The sequence below is a fragment of the Castor canadensis genome, chromosome 4 (assembly GCF_047511655.1).
Source record: "Castor canadensis chromosome 4, mCasCan1.hap1v2, whole genome shotgun sequence".
In the NCBI taxonomy this organism is placed as follows: Eukaryota; Metazoa; Chordata; class Mammalia; order Rodentia; family Castoridae; genus Castor; species Castor canadensis.
Window position 1 is genome coordinate 137,284,443 of NC_133389.1, and position 5,955 is coordinate 137,290,397.

Sequence of the window (5,955 nt, forward strand, 5' to 3'; positions counted from 1 at the left end):
TTTGCTACTTTGAGATAAGGATAGCTGTACAGAAAGATTCCCAGCACTGCTTCTACGCACATGTGTATTACAACTCAAATAGGTTCATCTTTACCAGGTCTCTTCACTACTTCCCAGTCACCTTCCCATAGTGGCTTCTGTCAGTTTAAGATTACTATATTAGCTCCTCTACAGTGGGCAAATCAAACACTTTCAAGTTTTAGGCTCCCTACCTTTCCCTATTCCTCCGGTATGTGTTCTCCCCTTAACACGTGACCCATGTCCAATATTTCTGCATTTGTTTTAGGTCTAAAGTCCCCATATGAGGGAGAACGTACTCTTTTTGGCCTTCTAAGCCTGGATAACATTGCTTAAGATGATGTTCTCCAGTTCCTTCCATTTACTTGCAAATGATAAAAATTCATTCTTCTTCATGGCTCAGTAAAATTCCATTGTGTATAAATACCACATTTTCTTAATCCATTTGTCAGTAGTGTGGCATTTTGGCTATTTCCATAACTTGGCTATTGTGAATAGCACTGCAGTAAACATAGGTGTACAGGCACCTGTGGAATAAGCTGAGTTGTATTCCTTTAGTTATATCCCTAGGAGTGGTATTGCTGGATCAAACGGCAGATCTATGTTTAGTTTTTTAAGAAGCTTCCATATTGTTTTCCAAGGTGGTTGTGCTATCTGACATTCCCACCAGCAGTATATGAGGGTTCCATTTTCCCTGCATCTTTGGAAACATTTGTTGTTCGTGGTGTTTTTGATGATAGCTATTCTAACAGAGGTGAGGTGGAATCTTAATGTGGTTTTGATTTGCATTTCCTTTATGGCCAGAGATGGTGAACATTTTTTCATGTGTTTTTTAGTTCAGAACTTTCTCAATGAAACCCCAGCAGCACAGCAACTAAGAGATAGCATAGATAAATGGGACATCATAAAGCTAAAAAGCTTCTGTTCATCAAAAGAAATGGTCTCTAAACTGAAGAGAACACCCACAGAGTGGGAGAAAATATTTGCCAACTATACATCAGACAAAGGACTGATAACCAGAATATATAGGGAATTTAAAAAACTAAATTCTCCCCAAACTAATGAACCAATAAAGAAATGGGCAAGTGAACTAAGCAGAACTTTCTCAAAAGAAGAAATTCAAATGGCCAGAAAACACATGAAAAAATGCTCACCATCTCTAGCAATAAAGGAAATGCAAATTAAAACCACGCTAAGATTCCACCTCACCCCTGTTAGAATAGCCATCATCAGCAATACCACCAACAGCAGGTGTTGGTGAGGATGCGGGGGAAAAAGGAACCCTCTTACACTGTTGGTGGGAATGTAGACTAGTACAACCACTCTGGAAAAAAATTTGGAGGCTACTTAAAATGCTAAACATCGATCTACCATTTGATCCAGTAATACCACTCTTGGGGATATACCCAAAAGACTGTGACACAGGTTACTCCAGAGGCACCTGCACACCCACGTTTATTTCGGCACTATTCACAATAGCCAAGCTATGGAAACAGCCAAGATGCCCCACCACTGATGAATGGATTAAGAAAATGTGGCATCAGTTGCCCACTTCTTTATTGGTTCAGTGATTTGGGGGGAGTTTAGTATTTTGAGATCCCTGTGTATTCTTGGTATCAGTCCTTTCTTTGTCTGATGTATAACTAGCAAATATTTTCTACACTGTGGGTTGCATCTTCAGTTTAGACACCATTTATCTTGTTGCACAGAATCTTTTTAATTTCATGTAGTCCCATTTGTCCACCCTTTCTCTTACTTGCTGGGCTGCTGGAGTTCTATTGAGGAAGTCCTTGCCTATATTTATTGCTTCCAGAGTATTCCTTGTTCTTTCCTTTACAACTTCAGAGTTTCAGACCTGATATTAAGGTCCTTGATCCATCTTGAGTCTATACTAGTATTGGGTGATAAACATGGATCTGGTTTCAGTTTTCTGTAGGCAGTTAACCACTTTTCCCATCAACATTTGTTGATGAGGCTGTTTATTCTCCATCACGTTTTTGGTGCATTTGTCAAAACTAAGGTGGGCATAACTGTATGGTTTCATATCCAGGTCCTCTAGTATGTTCACTGGTCTTCATATTTGTTTTTGTGCCAGTACCATGCTGTTTTTATTACTTTGTAATGGCTTTGAAATATAGTTTGAAGTCGGGTATTGTGATTCTTCCAGCATTCCTCTTTTTGCTGAGTATTGCCTTTATTATTCTTGGTCTCTTATATTTTCAAATGAACTTTAGGGTAGATTTTCAATTTCTGTGATGAATGTCATTGGGATTTTGAAGGGAATTGTGTTGAATGTGTAGATTGCTTTTGATAGTATAGCCATTTTTACTATGTTGATTCTGCCAATCCATGAGCACAGGAGATATATCCACCTTCTGTAGTCTTCAGTCTATTTCTTCAGGTGTTTGTAGTTCTCCTTGTAGAGGTCATTTACATCCTTTGTTAAGTTTACTCCTAGGTATTTGATTTTTTTTGAGGCTGTTATAAATGGAATTGTTTTGACATATTCTTTCTCAATTTGTTCATTGTTGTTGTATAGAAAAGCTAATGATTTTTGTAAGTTGATTTTGTATCCTGCCACATTGCTGAAGCTGTTTATAGTGTCTAGGAGTTTGTGGATAGAGTTCTTTGGGTCTTTGAGACATAGGATCATGTTGTCTGCAAATAGGATACTTTGAGTTTCTTTATCTATTTGTATTCCTTTTATTTCTTCTTATTGCTTTTCTGCTCTGACTAGAAATTCCAGGACAATGTTGAATAGGAGAGCGGAGAGTGGGCACCCTTATCTTGTTCCTGATTTCCTCCATTAGGTATGATGTTAGCTATAGGTTTTTCATATATAGCCTTTATAATGTTGAGGTACATTCCTTCTATTCCTAGTTTTCTTAAAGTTTTTATCATGAAGTGGTGTTGAATCTTATCAAAGGCTTCTTCTGCATATATTTAGATGATCAAGTGTTTTTTATCATTACATCTATTAATGTGCTGTATTACATTTATAGATTAGTGTATGTTGAACCACCCATGCATCCTTGGGATGAAACCAATTTGGTCATGGTGAATGATCTTTCTGATATATTGTTGGATTCAGTTTGCCATTATTTTATTGAGAATTTTTGCATTGATGTTCATTAAGGAGATTGGCCTGTAGTTCTCCTTTTTGGATGTATCTTTATCTGGGTTGAGTGTAATAGAGGGTTCATACAATGAGTTAGGCAGTTTATTCTTTCCCTTTCTATATAGTGGAAAAGTTTACAGAGAGTTGGTATTAGTTCTTTAAAGGTCTGATAGAATTCAGCAGAGAATGCATCAGGTCCTGGACTTTTCTTTTTTGGGAGACTCTATTGCTGCTTCAATTTAATTTCATGATATACATATGTTTAGGTGGTTAATATCCTCTTGGTTCAGTTTGGGTGGTCATAGGCATGTAGAAATTTGTCCATTTCTTCAAGATTTTAAAATTTATTGGAATATAGGTTCTCAAAGTAATCTCTTATTTTTTCTGGATTTCCATGGTGTTTGTTCTTATATCCCCTTTTGCATTTCTGACTTTACTAATTTGTGTTTTTTCCCTCCTCATTTTAGTCAGATTTGCCAGGGGTCTGTAAATCTTGTTTATTTTTTTCAAAGAACCAGCTTTTTGTTTTGTTGATTCTTTGCATGGTTTTTTTTCACTCTCTCATTAATTTCAGCCCTTATTTTTCTCATTTCTCTCCTTATGCTTCTTTTGGGTTTTGCTTGTTCTTGTTTTTTCTAGGAGTTTGAGATGTAGCATTAGGTGATTTACTTGAGATCTTTCTGTCCTTTTAATATAGACTTTCCTCTTAGGACTGCCTTTGCTGTGTCCCATAGGTTCTGGTAGGTGGTGTTTTCATTGGGTGCGTATTTTCTGCTGTTGTTTTTGTTGTTGAGTTCTAGTTTTAATGCATTGCAATCGGATAGAATGCAGGGATTATTTCCATTTTCTTATATCTACTGAGGCTTGCTTTGTGCCCTAAGAGATGAACAACTTTGAAGAAAGTTCCATGAGCTTCTGAGAAGAATATATATTGCTCACATGTTGCATGAATACTCTGCAGACATCAGATAGTTCCATTTGATCTAAGGTATGATTTAATTATAGAATTTCTTTACTGATTTTTTGTTTGGATTATCTATATATTGGTGATATGGTGTACTAATGTCTCCCACTACCACTGTGTTTGAGTCTATATGTGCTTTCAAGTCCTTTAAAGAATGTTTGATGAAATTGGGTACATTGACATTGAGTGTGTATAGGTTAATAATTGTTATTTCCTTTTGGTGTAGTTTCCATTTTATTAGTATGAAGTGTCCTTCTTTATCTTGTTTGATCAATGTAAATTTGAAGTCTACTTTGTCTGAGATAAGTATTGCTACTGCTGCCTGTTTTGGGGGGCCATGGGCTTGGTAAATCTTCTAGCCTTTTACCCTAAGCCAGTGTTTGTTTCTTTTTTGGGGGGGTGGAGAGCGAGAATGCAGTCTCCCACTACCACAAATTATGCAGTCGAGTTTCCCATGTTTGGGGAAATCACAGGGGTCAGCACATCCAGAGTGCAATGGATAAGCTTCACCCTGGGAAACCACCTTCTTGATCATGGTATCTCTCCTGCCAGAAAAGTATAAGCCAGTGTTCATTTCTGTCAATGAGACGGGTCTCCTGAAAACAACAGATTGTTGGATCCTCTTTTTTAATCGAGTTTGCCAAACAGTGTCTTTTGATTGGGGAGTTGAATCAATTAACATTCAGTGTTAACATTGATAGGTATGTGGTGATTCCTGCCATTTAGTTGTTTTTGTTGTTTAAGGATTTCATTGTGTGCAACTCAAGCAATGCCATTCTCTGCTTGCTTGTCATTTCTTCTCCTGTGGTTTGATACTGCCCACCCTCTCATGGTTTTGTTTGCTTTCATCTTCCGTGTGCAGAATTCCTTGAAGAATCTTTTGTAGTGGTGGTTTGGTGGTCATATACTGGTTTAGTTTCTGCTTATCATGGAAGACTTTTATTGCTCCATCTCTTTGGAATGATAGTTTTTCTGGATAGCGTATCCTAGGATTGAAGTTATTTTCATTCAGTGACCAGAATACTTCACTCCATGCCCTTCTTGCTTTTTAAGTTTCCATTGAGAAATCTGCTGTGATGTTGATGGATTTACCTTTATATGTTATTCTTTTTTTCTCCCTTAAAGCCTTTTAATATTCTTTCTCTATTTTCTGTGCTTGCTGTTTTATTGATAATATGTCGCAGGTAGGTTCTATTTTGGTCAAGTCTGTTTGGTGTCCTTGAGGCTTTCTGTACCTGAATGGGCATAACTTTCTAGAGATTTGTGAAATTTTCTGTAATTATTTTATTAAATATATTGTTAATCCCTTTTGCTTGAAACTCTTCTCCTTCTTCAGTGCCCATCATTCTCAGATTTGGTCTTTTGATGGAGTCAGTGAATTCTTGTATATTCCTTTCACAGGTGTTGAATTGTTTGACTAACAGTTCTTCAGTTTTATCTTTAATTTCTGTTTTATCTTTGCATTCTGAATTCTGTCTTCCATTTGTTCTAGTCTGCTTGAGTGGCCTTTTGCTGTGTTTTCTGTTTCTATTTCATTCTTTTTTCTTAGGTTTTCCATATCATGGGTCACTTCCTCTTTAATATTTTCTATTTTCATCTTTAATTCATTTATCTCTCTATTTAGTGTTCTCTATTTCACTTTGGTGTTTATACAGGGCTCCTATGAGTTCATTTATTTGTTTCTGTGTCTTCTCATATTCTTTATTTTTGGTGTCTTGAAATTTCTTAAGTGCATCTTGTACATTTTGGTTAGCCACATGTGGTATCTTCTCCATGATATTCTCAGTGATTACTTGCAGGATTTCTTCTTTGAGGATTTTTTCTGGGCATTGCTGTGTTCCTTGGTGTCAGCTGA

At 36.6% G+C, this 5,955-nt stretch overlaps 1 non-coding gene across 1 annotated transcript; it reads right to left on the minus strand.

The window, feature by feature from the left end:
• Positions 1-4,499: 4,499 nt before the first annotated feature.
• LOC141422738 (U1 spliceosomal RNA) lies at positions 4,500-4,660 on the minus strand. Its single transcript, XR_012447485.1, has one exon. It is a non-coding gene; the product is annotated as a U1 spliceosomal RNA (small nuclear RNA).
• Between the last annotated feature and the right edge of the window lie 1,295 nt (positions 4,661-5,955).